This window comes from Epinephelus moara, chromosome 24, assembly GCF_006386435.1.
Source record: "Epinephelus moara isolate mb chromosome 24, YSFRI_EMoa_1.0, whole genome shotgun sequence".
Lineage (NCBI taxonomy): Eukaryota > Metazoa > Chordata > Actinopteri > Perciformes > Serranidae > Epinephelus > Epinephelus moara.
The window spans coordinates 10,432,194-10,446,478 of record NC_065529.1 but is presented as its reverse complement, the minus strand read 5'-3'; the positions used below and the strand labels follow the sequence as shown (position 1 = coordinate 10,446,478).

The 14,285-nt window shown below is 40.4% G+C and overlaps 1 protein-coding gene and 1 pseudogene across 5 annotated transcripts in view; both read left to right on the top strand.

Moving 5' to 3' along the window:
* The first annotated feature begins 1,095 nt into the window (after positions 1–1,095).
* On the top strand, positions 1,096–2,395 carry LOC126385476 (E3 ubiquitin-protein ligase TRIM35-like; annotated as a pseudogene).
* Positions 2,396–8,149: 5,754 nt separating this feature from the next.
* plxnb1b (plexin b1b) overlaps positions 8,150–14,285 on the top strand; it is a 167,070-nt gene continuing 160,934 nt past the window's right edge. For all 5 annotated transcript variants that reach the window (XM_050036910.1, XM_050036911.1, XM_050036905.1 and 2 more), the window contains exon 1: positions 8,150–8,551. The gene's annotated coding sequence lies outside the window, so the exon portion shown is untranslated. The remainder of the gene's footprint in view (positions 8,552–14,285) is intronic.

Here is a 14,285-nt window from a genome sequence, read left to right as displayed (position 1 = left end):
TGAGTTGTGAAGTTGAGTAATGGCCTGTAAAGTGTTTTTGCAGTACATTATGATGTCACAGTGAAGCTGACCTTCAACCTTATGGATATAAAATGTCATCACTTCATTGTTTTATTGTGTTAGGCATTTGTGTTAAATTTTGTCATGATTCATTTATGAATTCTTGAATTATGGCCAAAAATATGTTTTGTGTAGTCACAGTAACCTTGACCTTTGACAACCAATTTCTAATCAGACTATCACTAAGTCCAAGTGAACATTTGTGCCAAATTTGAAAAACAAAATTCTGTCAAGGTGTTCTCGACCTGCGTTCATGAGAATGAAACAGACAAGGTCAAAGTGACTTTGACCTTTGACCACCAAAATCTGATCAGTTCATTGTTGCGTGGATGTTTGTGCCTGATGTGAAAAAAATCCCTCAAGGTGTTCTTGAGATATTGTGTTCATGACAATGGGACGAATGGACAGATGGACAACTCGAAACATAATGCCTCCAGCCACAAAAAATAAAATGTCAACTGAAAAACAACTTTGGTTCCTGTACGTCCATGTTAAGACAGTGCTTTATGTTTGGTCCAACTGGATGATATGAACAAAGTCACATATTAGCACACATATCAGCAGAACATGTTTCCTGTTTCATGTTCTTGTTGGCTGAAATATTAAAACACTGTAGATCTGGTTTGGTGTCAGTCAGCCTTTTGAAATGTTCACTCCTCACTGGAGGACACCGACAGGATCCTCTCCTTGTTTGTGGCATTTAATGAAAGTTTTCATTCTTTATTTAATGACAGAACAAGACCCATTTTGCCCTTTCTGATTGTCGTACAGAGAAATTGTATGAATGAAGAGTACGTTTCACCCTGACAACATCCTGACACCATCTGCTGGTGACACGGCAGCATTTTCTCCTGTTAATAATTCACCCTGTGACAGAGGTTAGTGAAAATGAAAAAAGATTTTGATACTGTTGAACAGAGCTGCCATTACAGGGTGTGAGATCTCTGCTGGAAAACACACGTTTGGAGCGTATAAAGTGTGAAGGTGATATGACTTTTGGTGAGTCCTGATATTGAAAAATAACTTTACTAACAAATGGCTGAGAGAGCTGTTCTTGAAAGTTTTCTGAACTGCCATGTGTGTTCAGAGACTTTCAGACAACAATGTCTCTGAGCTGCAACCACAGATTTTACACAAACTGCCTGCAACAATTCTGGGAACAAGCTAAAAACAAAACCTGTCCCATCTGTAAAAAAAAAAACCTGATGGTGGACTTGATTCATTTGCTAGGTGACAGAAAGCTGGATCATCTGAGACAGAAAAAGGAGAGAAGATGGTGGAGTTGGTGTTTTGTAAACATCAAGAAGAGCCTAATTTGTTCTGCAATGATGAAGATAGAGCTGTGTGTGCTGTCTGTGAGTTTTCTCTCCACCAGAGTCACAAGGTGGTTCTTATAGAACAAGCAGTCAGTGACCTGAAATCTGAGGGGGGACAGATCCAAACAAGTCGAGAGAACATATGATGAAATGGTTTATCACTGTAGGAAGCAGCTTTTGTCCACAGAGAGGCAGATCAGAGCAGAGTTCAACAAGCTCCACCAGTTCCTGAAAGAGGAAGAGGAAGAGGAGTCCAGACTGGCCACTCTGAGGGAGGAAGAGGAGCAGAAGGGGATGGCTGTTGGCAAAGAGATTGAGGACGATTCGGGAGCAGGTTTCCTCTCTGTCAGGCAGTATCTTTGCTGTTGAAGAAGACCTGCAGAAACAAAACGGGCCATTCCTCAGCAGTTGTAAAGCCACTCGGAGCAGAGCCAGAGACCAGTGCTCGCTGTCAGATCCACTGCTCATCTCAAGCGTGCTGATAGATGTGGCCAAACACCTGGGCAACCTGTCCTTCAGAGTATGGGAGAGGATGAAGAAGGTCCACTTCAGTCCTGAAATTCAGTCCCCAAACACTGCATATTGCTGGCTCTCTCTGTCTGATGATCTGACCAGTGTGAGATGTAGAGGAAAATATCAGCAGCTTCCTGACAATCTGGAGAGACACACTGAGTATCCCACTGTTCTTGGCTCTGAGTGCTTCAGCTCAGTGAAACACAGCTGGGTGGTGGAGGTGGGAGACTATCCTGACTGGAATCTGGGCTTCGTTAAAGAGTCATCTGACAAGACGAAAGCGTTACTTGCTTCACCAAAATATGGAAACTGGTGTTTAAGGCATAATAGTGGAAAATACTCTTATGGTCTTTGGAAGACAGAAGAAGAGTCAGAGGACCAGAGTCCAGCTGGACTATGACAGGGGAGAGGTGTCCTTCTACGACACTGAAGACATGACTCCCATCTACACTCTCAGAGAAACTTTCACTAAAACTGCAAAACTGCAGAAACAGAGCCTTTACTGACTTTACCTAAGAGACACTTGTAAATTATATTTTTAAATCTAAATCCCCATGGCATGTTTGATTGTATGAAATTTGCACTGTTCTTATTCTTACTGTCAAAATGAGAGACAAGAATTTTGTTCCATAAATTTTATTTAAAAACACAGCCCAGAGCCAGAGTACACACTGCTGAAGGTGCGTATTAAAAGTACAGGTTCACCATCTACTGGACAATATGAAGGGTGTCAGATTAAAGGATCGGTTAATAGTTGCCTTGCTGTGTTGCATATCTTATCATATTTGTTGCTTTTTCATTTATTTCAATTTTCATTCACTGCTGTTTTCAAATTGATGAGCTCTGAAGCTCAGTTTATAAACCAACATGAACAGAGTTAACATCCACAGTTCAGTGACAATGGACATATCCCATCCACTGGTGAATTGTGGGATTATTTTGTCAACTCACATTTTTGATCTACAGGTAACTTTTTTGACATGGCACTGATTATGGTAAATTTAAAGGGAGTCAGACTCATGTACACCATTTTTATTGGGAAAGAGGTCTCAGTGGGTACTTAATGTGTTCAGGTGAAATAGAAAATAGGCTAAAATAGGGTTTTTTTCCCCTCAAGTGAAACCAGCATGTTTTTAGCCCTCCAGGTTCCATAAAATCACGAGTTATGCTCTTGTGTGCCACCCTGTCACATTATAGACATTTTTAGTATTTCTGTTACTTGAAAGATATTAAAGATGATGCAATGAGTCCATGTCAGCCACAATTGTCCAGAATTAGCCAAAGTTGTTACAAACACACACATCTGTTAATATAATAATAAATATGGCACCAAAGAAACTGGCAGCAAAAGAACTGGGAAAACATGGCAGAAAAGTTGGATGATCTTTTCTAATGAATAGTTAGGTTACATTAATGATTTAATAAATGAATGACTGAACCAATACATGGATTTAACCATTTAAAAAACAGCAAACATGATTGCCTTATGTTACCTTACCAACTGTCCCATTTCACCTGAACATGTCATCGGAGTGAGGTAGGGGATCTTGATGTGTTTGAAGGTCCAAGGGTATTGTTGCTGTCACCTGTCTTTCAGAGTTTTAAAGCTAGCTAGCTGTTTGTTGCTGGGGCACAAACTATGCCGTTTTTTGCATGCACCAATAATTATAGATTTATGACCAGGAAAAACTTGACACATAGTGCTGAGTTGCATCTCAAATTAATCTTCAGATTACCAGTTTTCAGGTGATGTACACCACTTCTGTGTGGCATGTACTGTTGACCTGCTATACCCCCAAAAGTATCCCCTTTCCACCTGAAAAAAAAACAACACAAAAATGGATCTACTGTGTGTGGGTTTCAGAGGGTTTGACCACACTGTTAATCAGTGCAGCACTGATTTGAAAGAAAGAAATCTTAAAGTCAAGATCATGAGGTCAGTTTCTTTGCATTCATTTAATTCGCAATCAAAACACTCTGGTAAGAATTGCTTCACTTTGTTAATATAGACTTCAAAACTGTTTTGAAATGCAAAATAATGGAATTTTAAACTTACAATAAAAAGTGTGATTAATGTTGATTGACTATTGAAATTCACTGATTAATCAGAGGTGAGACTGTGTAGTTTATCGCTGTCTTTGGGTGATTATGAACATCCTGGAAGGGGGGAGGCTGTCCTCTGACCCACTCCCACCCACACTTCCCCCAGCCATCTATTGCCCAGGAGCCAGTCTCCCACCCTCCATCCCCCATTCCAGCCAGCCCGCCCGCCCAGCTCCTCTCTCCTCTCTAAGGACAAGTTGGCTCTCAGAGTGGCTGAGAGCTGTGTGTGTCCGTATGAACTTTTGGGATGAATGGCTCAGTGTTTTTCACAGGGACATGAATACAGTGTGTTGGTCCTGACGGACAGGCGTGCCCATTCACACTCTGCTTTTCCACTTTTCAAACTCACTACTCCGTCACCCTGCTATGAATACAGGCCTGTGCTGACAAACGTATGCACAGATCCACACAAACAGCCACACAGAGCAAGGGGTCCCCACAGAATTCCTGAGTATGACGGTACAACTTCAGCTTCAGAAAAATGTATTACCCTCATACAGTGTTTTGTATGTATCCCTAAGTGGTAACTCTCACATGTTATGGATTATAGATTGTCGCCATCCTGTTGTAATAGAATAGTTGTATTAATAGAAATAATTAATAGTTTCTGTGTTGTTAGTGCACTGATATAATTCCTTCCCTTAAGATCACTGGTCGGTCAAACAGTGTGTATTTCTTATTCCTTTTTTTTTAATAATGAAATGTGTGAGTTTCCTCCAGTTGGGTTATTATATTTACTTGCATTAACTTATCTTATGTACACCACACCTCTCATCTACTTGATTTATACTGTGTCAGTATCAGTCAGTGCACATATGCTGTATATACAGACGGGAGACAAATACATACTTCCATACAGGATGTATGATGAGGAGGAAAATTAGCTGAATCATATGCTAGGGTTTTTTTATAGTCACCTGATCTCGAGACAGATTTTGGATGATTTTGCATGTTACACAGCCTTTTCTGTCACCAAAATCAAATGGGGAAGGGGACTAGGGTACGGGGGGATCAATGCCAAGGAGCACTGAACAGTTTCTCATGACAGTTCATGAGAAAACAACAGGTAGGATCTTCCTGCACTCAATTTGTGTTGGGTGTTCTGCTTTTAAAAAAGAATCACAATGGATGCCTCCTGGGAAAACTCCAGCTCGGGAGACGGACCTTTGGTCAGCAGTTGTAGTGGCTAAAATTCTACCAGTGTGAACCCCCAGGCACTGGGTGCCACAGCAGGCTAGTGACCAGCGGCAGCGCTGGGTCTAACCTGTGTAACAGCAGCAACAGAAAGTTTGCTGATCTGGTGAAGAGTCAGGGCTGTGCAGTACCTTAGAGCTGGGGTTTGTGCTGGCTGGATTCGGGTTGCTGCAGCCGCTGACTGGGGGTCTGTCTCCAGACGCTGATGCCCGCTGTCCTCCTGGTGAGGTGGTCTGTAGTGGCGGAGAGTGAGGCTGAAGAAACACTGTGATTTCAGGCTCTGGCTAATGTTAGCTACATATTGATGAACTTGAAGCCACATCCATGAGCCGTGGGCTCCAGTTAGCACGAGGCTAAACTATTCATATATTTTTTCTCCATCTCTGAAACACTTTGCCAATATCAACATGTGTTTTATTATGTTTGTTGACAGACTCTATTGTCAGAGAACATATGTTTTTGCTTAAACTATTTGGATTTGGGGGCCCTATCCCCACTGGGAAAACAGCGATGGGTCACTGAAAAACACTCAAGTTCAGTGCCTAATAAAGCCGCTGGAAACACAGCAGGTTTTGTTGTTTGTTGGTCGTCTATGTGTCACACAAGCCACCATCCCCTCCACCTCCTGATGACAGTGTCAGCTCAAATACTACCTAACTTCAGAAACGTTGATATGATACATATGAAATGAGCAAATGTAACTTATTAGTGGTTTGCAGAAATGTACAGTGCCAACATAATCCTTTGGCAACTGGGCTTACATATTTTGCATGATGAAAGACAAATTTGTGTAAAGTTTTGATTACAATATTTGCTGACATGTATTTGTAAATGAATATTTTAACAATGGCAGTAGACCTGCACTGTAACCTCCCTCTTGTTGTCTTGCCTTTGAACTTGGGGGTGTCATGGTGGCTGGGGCTGAGTGATCTTTGATGTGTGTGTGTAGCTAAAACAGCCTTGGTCCTCATTACAGGAGAATTAAGAGAGGGGAGATAAAAGGCTTCTTTTCACATGAGGGGACAAAGATACAGAGGGAGAGGGAGTGGGAGAGAGACCCTCCTTAAAGATGACAAGTGTGTGCAGCAGGTTTTGTGAGCTCTGTGTGGTCTCTCTTAAGTGGCACATCCTCTGCAAAAGGAGGAGCAGATGAGGGCTGAACCCTGGACAGCATCATCATCAGCATAGGTAATATTTTCAGCTTCAGTTCCAGTACCAGCTTAATGCTTACTGAATCCTCTCTCATGCTTCATTGCAGCTGAAGACTGGTGGTTGTTTGAAAATAGCAAGGAAGACATTATATTTATTCATCTCCTTCATGTCCTTCTATTAGTTGTCTTAACACTATATAGAGCCCAGAAACATAAAAGTAGTGGTATTTAAAGTGGGGACAGGCATTCTCAGGGGTGTTCAAGAGAGATAAGTTAATGTTAATACATGAACTTACATCAAAGCTTTCACCCGTACAACTAGCCAAATGTATCTCTCTCAGCAGATGTTACTGCTGTTAGATGGATTAACAGATAACTTTAAGTGTGTATATTTAAATAGTGGTCTGTAAAGTGACAACCTCCAGGGATCAAATCCATGCTGAGTGTATGGGATACATGTCTCCAGTTGGCCAGAAGGTGTCTACCTTGTACCAGTCATTTCTCTAGCAGCTAATGCTGCCTTTAAATGCTGGGGGAAATATTGTACTTATAATACATTGCAGCGCACACTGACAAACACCACAGTGGAAGCACAAGTATGACATGACATTATTTCAGTAAATGCTCATGTTTACCAACATAAATAGATGGTGATACTTCATACCTCAGTATAGTCTATCTAAGTGATGTGAGAGCTAAAACACTGATGAGCTCAGCTCCCTCTGGACTGTGTTCTCTTGCTGCTCTTCACAATACAGATCAGATTTTACTCTAAATATCATCTCCTCTCTTTTTGTAGGCAGAAAGTCACACACACACATACAGGGAAGGAGAGAGAGAGAGAGAGAGAGAGAGAGAGAGAGAGAGAGAGAGAGAGAGAGAGAGAGAGAGATGTATATGGTTAAAAGCTTTCCCCTTTATTTGTATATCATTATGAACAAGATGCCACCAAGTTCAGTCCTCATTGTTCTATTCTGAAAAGTAGCTTGGGCTTCACAATTGATCAGACTTTTATCAAAATTGCAATAGAGTGCCCCAAGAATGAGTCCTAAAACCTGTAAGTTAAAGTTGCACCTCTCTCAATTCCCTTGTCTCAAAGTCATTGGGTTTTTGAATGGGTTTTTGGTTGCCTGAAATAAGGTTTGTGGGTTTGTGGTCAACACAAGCTGAAGAGATTAACATGTTTTGTCCTATGACATAAACATTTCAGTAAATACCCCACTCAGGATTTTTTTTAAGCTTTTATTTGTTTAAAAAAAGGTGGTTGCTAACAAGTGGCTAAATGAGACTACAGAATGTCATCATGCCTTTACAGCTGTGCTGCGGGCCGACGTTAAGATGTGCAACTTATGTAGTTTCTTAATAGCCTACTGTTAGCTTTTTAACTCTGGTGATTGTATTTAGGCTTCAAAAATCATGAAAGTGGTATTCATTTGTGTATGTTGCTGAACAAAACATCTAAGTATCATAAATGTTTGTTTACCACAAAGCTTATTTTCTGCAATTATCCAAAATCCAATGAAAAAAAATCCATAGACCTTTTGACAAGGGAACCAGGGTGAAGCAGTGTATTTTTTTTTTATCTATATTTTTTTTTGCATACTGTGAAGCCCTAAAAGTAGCTCTGTTAATTTAATTGTATCTACAACCAAGGCCGGGCACAACAAAATTAGACTTATTTTTCGAAATGAGCACTGTGCCTTCTTTCGGTCTTTCTTGGTTTTAGAAAATACGAGGAGCACTTGAAGGCAGCATGGTATATCCCCCTTTGCCAAACCCCCTTTCTCCGCCTGTGGAGAGCTGGCCGTGGAGCACAGTAACAGCCCATTCTCACCACTACTTACCGGCTACATGTGGGGTGAGAAACCTGCTGAGTAAAACCAGGCAGAGGAAAGATACAAAACTAAGCATTAGCGTACTTTTTACTGCATGGAACAACTCCTCTGATTTTTTTCCACTGAGGCGTTAGGTGGGTAAACTAGTGAAAGTTGGATGCCTGAGGACAAGTCTGGACTGAACGACAATGGAATTTGTGACCTCGTAAGCACGAGAAATAACGTTAACTGTCTCGGCTGGTTTGTGTGAGTGTACGAGCTTCGGTAGCAGACAATTTGGATACTTTGAATGAAACCAGTGAAAACTTGTTCGCTTCACCGGAACGAGGAGTAAAGCAGCGTTTGGAACAAGTGACTGAAGAGTTGTACACAGGGCAAGGTGAGTGGCAGTTTGGGCGGTGTAGTCCGAACACAACCTAACGTTACTCTTGTTCTTACTATCATTACTCACTTACAATTACAAATGCGTGTTTTTTTCTACCTCTTTCCCTCGAAATGACCAAGCCTCTGTCATATGAATAGCAATATCAATTAAGTTGTAACGTCATTTGAACAACTTCTCACTATAAATATCGTTTTTGTGTGCATATTTGAACCCTCCCCTACTTTGTTTTCATTCAGGCATTAGCTTATTAACTCATATTAGCCACTTAAGCTGAAGTTAGCCTTCTAAAGCGCAATGACTGCTTCACAGTGTGCTTCACTTGAGTTAGCTAACTTCTCCAATAAACATCCTCTAGGCGTCGTCGCTCCAAGGCACCAGCTATCACTTATGTTCATTATTTTGTATGAGGTGTGACCACCATTAAACAGTATTTAAATGCAAAGTGCCCCGACACTTGAGCAGACCGATAGCGCCAAATTTCTTAGTGTTACTCAATTTACAGGCACAACATTACAGCTCTGAGCAGCCAGCCTTAACCAACCCCTGGTTCATCATCACTCTCACAGACCGTGCTAGGTTTACTCGGGGTTAGTTCTAACTCTCTTTCTCACTAGTTTACCTCATATTATGTCCAGGCCAAAACAAGCTTGTTATTAACAGATTAGTCAGATTTAAAATGTTTTTTTTTTTTTTTTCTCAAAGTACGTTATTATTCATGTATCAGATGCCGAATGTACAGTGCCGGACCTAGTAGATTCAGCGTCCTAGGCAAGCATCCCCTGGTGCCCCCACCCACCCCCTAAAGCAAAAAAACAAAACAAAACAAAACAAAACCCTTTGTATTTGTTACAAACAAAAACAAAAACAAGAGCAAATGAAAAAACAACACAAAGAAACATCTTAGCTAACAAACAATAATAAGAAATAAACAATAAAATAATGTGGTATGTGCAAATTTGCAAATTTCGTTATCTTCATATCACCTTTGTTTTTGTAATGTACCCCGGATTGCTTTTGCCTTTTCTTTTTCTCTTAAGCCCCTTCCCCACTGCAGAAAAGAACAACTAACACCTGCTAACATATGGCTTTTTAATATAATGGTAAAGGTTATGATCAACATTCACACCGGGTCGAATGAGTCTGCAGTAGTCACAGGTATTTATCGACTCCTGCTCCAATCAGCTTCGCCACCATACAGTATGCAGGTGAACGTGCTATTTTAACCCCCTTCACCGGTGAGATACACTGACAGGCCACCAGAAAATACTCTGTCTCCACCCAAACATTGCTCAAACATTGTTCCAAATTAATTTTTCGCCCAAATTTAAGTGAGAGACTGAATAAGTAAGATATATATAAACAGAAGTAACCACAGTAACATTTTCATCAGGCTCTGTGCCGCTTTTCCCCGTATTAAAAAACCTGCATACATGTGATAATTTTGGTGTAAAATGGGTTTCATTTTGTTGAGTATGTGTGTTTCTTCATACATGACAAAAACACAATTGGTCATCTTTTTCATTGATATTCTGTTCACTGAACATATGTTTTACAAGAAAACGTGCCTCAGAAAATCAGTTGAGGATTTAAATCATGTGTCAGATAACTTCATCATGTCTTAAAATTAGTATGCATTTATCAGTCATGTAGCAAGATTTATCCAAGTTGAGCGCTGTATTGCAATCAAAGATGATGCTCTTTCAGTAGAGCATTAGCTAATAATTAAGGTTCCCATCAAAAATGTCATCTTCGTATATTTAACTGCATAAACTGCAAATGAATAAAGTGCAAGTTAATAACCAGGAAAGAATCATGCTGTGGCTGAGAGAACTTTTTCAGATTAAACTTCAGATGCAGGTCTTCGTGTTATTTTCTGAACACAATAACTTGTGCAATATTCATGATTATTAATATACATTTGATCACAAGTGTCATGGCTGGCGGTCCATCACAGGGGCTGCTAGTGAGAGTATGTGACCTTTTGTGTTTGTGTGTCTCATGGGTGATGGTCTCCTCTCACAGTTTAGTGCCTTCTTAAACCCCATCCATCTGTTCCCATTGCCTCATAACAGAATTGGGGGCTTAGTATAAGCCAGGAAATGAGATTGAATATCCCCTTCCAATGATGATGATGATGATGATGATGATTGCTCATTTATTTTGCATTGTTGGTAGCATTGGGAAAACCAGGGTGTGCCCAGACATTGTGCCTGCTTAGTCTTGTGCATGCTCACATGATTGTCTGCTCCTCTAAATGGAAACTCATTTCCATGTTTTTTTTATGTTTCCTGTGATGAACAACAACACTGAATGCAATTTATTTTGAAGATATTGTAACTCCATATGAATTAGCCCGACACACATTTGTTGAAACGTTTCTAAGACCAACATGTTTTGGGGATTAAGTCATTTTCAACAGCAGGAGAGAGCCAGTGAAGCTGCACTAGAATGGAAAGCCACTTGGAGCATTGTAACATGGTTAATATTGTGTAAGACCCAAATCAAATTATCTCCAGTTTTCAAGTTCTAGAAAAAAGATAGGCTGTAGCTACTGAATATAGTCATGTGTGACAAGTATAAGTAAAGCTTTCCATTCCTTCCTCAAGTTGAAGTCGTGGTTCAAGTCAGATTATGAGTGTTTGCAGTAAGAAAGGATGTTGAAGTGGAGTCTCTGTGACCTAAGTGGAGCACATGTTTTCATAAGCCCTGAATGAATCACTGCTTGTTAGCAGAACTAGCAGCCATCATGTTCTTGTACTTGTACCTGGATAAAGTCAGACACGAGGACCCAGAGCTGTGTGGACTTATGACCTTTAGCCCTGAGTATAATTGCTGCCATTATGGTGTGTGCACATTTGACCTTTACAGGCTTGACCTGTGGTGACCTGAGATGGAAGAAATAGAAATTTTAAAGGGTGCCAGATCAATGAGGAGGACTATTTTGTTGTTTCAGTCATTTCAGTTCGGAAATCTTCTGTCAAAAAAACCCCTTGCTAACTGATATTTCAAGAAAAATGATAAAGTGAAGAGAATTTGGGAATTTCAGGGTCGGTTGATAATTTTCTTCTGTTGTATTGTATTTGTGGAATAACATAGTATCATAATAAATAGGGGTGGGCGATATATCAAATGATATCAAATAGGGGTGTGCCATATCATCCCGTCCACAATAATACCAGTATAATTCTTAATATCATAGGAAAAATTCATATTGCAATATTCATACTTGTTGACATTGACTTCATACTGTTTCCCACTACAACAACAAGCGTGGCGGAAAGCGAAAGTATTACAGACTCCGCAGCCGTTCCAAAAAGGGGGGCAGCTTCAGTATTGTCTTTTCTTCACACACATGGGAGTCGGTATCTTTTTGTAATAAACCTTTGGTAATGCAAACCTACATGCCGCTTGCGGCTTGGCAAAACACTACACAGATGTGAATGTGCGATAGTTATTGTAGCGTAACAGCCTGTCACAAGTTACAGCTTGATGATTAGAGGCGAAATGGCAGAGCATAAAGGTCCAGGTGGGAAAAAACCCTAACTCAATCATTTAGGATTTTGCTAAAAGAGAAGGAAATCGCCTGTTGAAATTGCCTGTTGAATTATAGAACCCAGGGTACATCTTTTTTGTATTTGAGAGCTGTTTAAATGTGTAATTTGTGGTAGATTTTGTTCTGAATCTGAATCTCACTCTGAGTTACTGTTGTTGTTTACAAACTACAGAAATGAGAGATAATTTTTGTTTAGTTTTAACTGAATATTTGAAGGCAGACTGTTTGTTGTTGTGGTTTACATGTAAAACTGTAGCACTTATTTTGTTGCAGTTCTATGTTCTTCAATGAATAAGTTGTCATATCGTCAAGAATATCGTTATCGCAATAATACCCTGAAATTTTGTGACATTATTTTAGGGCCAATTCGCCCACCCTTAATATCAAATGTGCTCATATGTATCGCAGCTTGCGCCGATCTATAAAATGATTATATGGCAAATATCGAGTATGAATGGTCACATCATTTTTTTTAAGCTACCCGCATGAGTCTTGCTTAGGCATTTTGGTTCTTTCGATCTCCCCTGTGGCTCACACATACACACGCACATTTAAAGAAAGACTCACTGACATAATACTTTACTCTCACACACACACACACACACACACACACACACACACACACACACACACACACACACACACACTCCTTTGCCCAATCAGCTCACTAAATCATGTAGTGTATGAGGGGAATTTGTGAACTAGGCTTTAACCGTTGTCATCAGCCGAAGTGAGGGCAGACGTTGTCTGAAAGGATACAGGGAACACTCCAGTGATTTGTCTTGCTGAGCATCCACTGTGTCATTTATGCTGTTACTTTGGTAATGACCAGGTGAGGAGACATCAGGGATGGACTGAGAATTTATAAAGTGATGATCATCAGCTTGGCTGTTATTGAAGTATCTGTGAACATTGCAGTCAGGACAGAACTGTCATTGCAAGGTGCAAAGTCAGATGTGGTATAGAGAATAGTAAGGTTCTGTTTATGCTCAAACACAGGTGTTGGCCATTGCAGTTGGAAGTCAAAAGTGTTCATAGCTGTTACGAAAAGCCACACTGGAAGGCATGGTGAAAAGCCGGCCATCAGTAGCTCTGATACTGCTTAAATTTGGGGATACGTTTGCATATTTTCAGTTCAGTTCAGTATTTACAGTTTCACTCACTCTCTCTTTCTCACTTCCATACAGCTGGAGTGAAGTGGTCACTAATGTGAGATTGTGGGTTTGGGAAAACAGACATTGTGGGACACAACCCCCCACCCCAATTTCGATGTTGGACAGGTGAGGGCACTGAAGCAATTTGACCTGATGAGGCGTACTGGCAGCTTAAACCTCCTACTACTGTGATAAACGTACTCCTGACTCAGTTACGAAGGGGAAAAATCCAGCCATGGATCCTCTTCAAGTGTTAAGGTGTCAGTGATCAAGGATCTAATGATGCACATTAAAAACATCAATAGATGTCATCATATTTAAGTTATGCCTTTATTATGAAATTTCTATGGCACATCACCATTTCTGTCCAAGCCATCTCTATCCTAGACACTCACACTGTGTTATTGGCCTAGCGCATGTGGATAAATGCAAGAACCTAAGAGAACAGTGTAGTCCTGAAATTGCACACACAGCACAGGACACAAAACTGCTGCATTGAGAAAAAAGAGAAATTTTAGACAAGTTTTTAAGTTTTTAAACTACATTTTTGTCTAGTCTTCTTTCCTCAACAATATTGCATGTAGATATAGTTACATTTAGTGTTAAATGAGGTTGGTGCTGTCTTGTCTTCGTCTCAGGCATGGAAAAAAGGTTGTTGATGAACATGTTTAGTCAAAAGCTCCTTTTTTACTGCATGTTCAAGGTGGGAATATCACGCTGTTATGCCACCTCACCGTTCTGTACAAAAAGTATGATCGCAGAATGCGGGGACAGAGTTGTCTTGCCTTTAAGCCGTCAAGGGAGGTAGTAACAGTGCTGATTCAGTTTTCAGTTTCAGTTTAAGGCCCAGACACACCAAAATTAGGGATGCACCAAAATGAAAATTTGTGGCCGAAGCCGAATAATATTAAACGCTTGGCCGAATACCGAATACCGAATATCGTTGTTTAGTTTTTCATTCGTTTTTGCAGATGAACCCCCTCCAGATTAGTGTTGTCACGGTACCAAAATTGGGACCCAC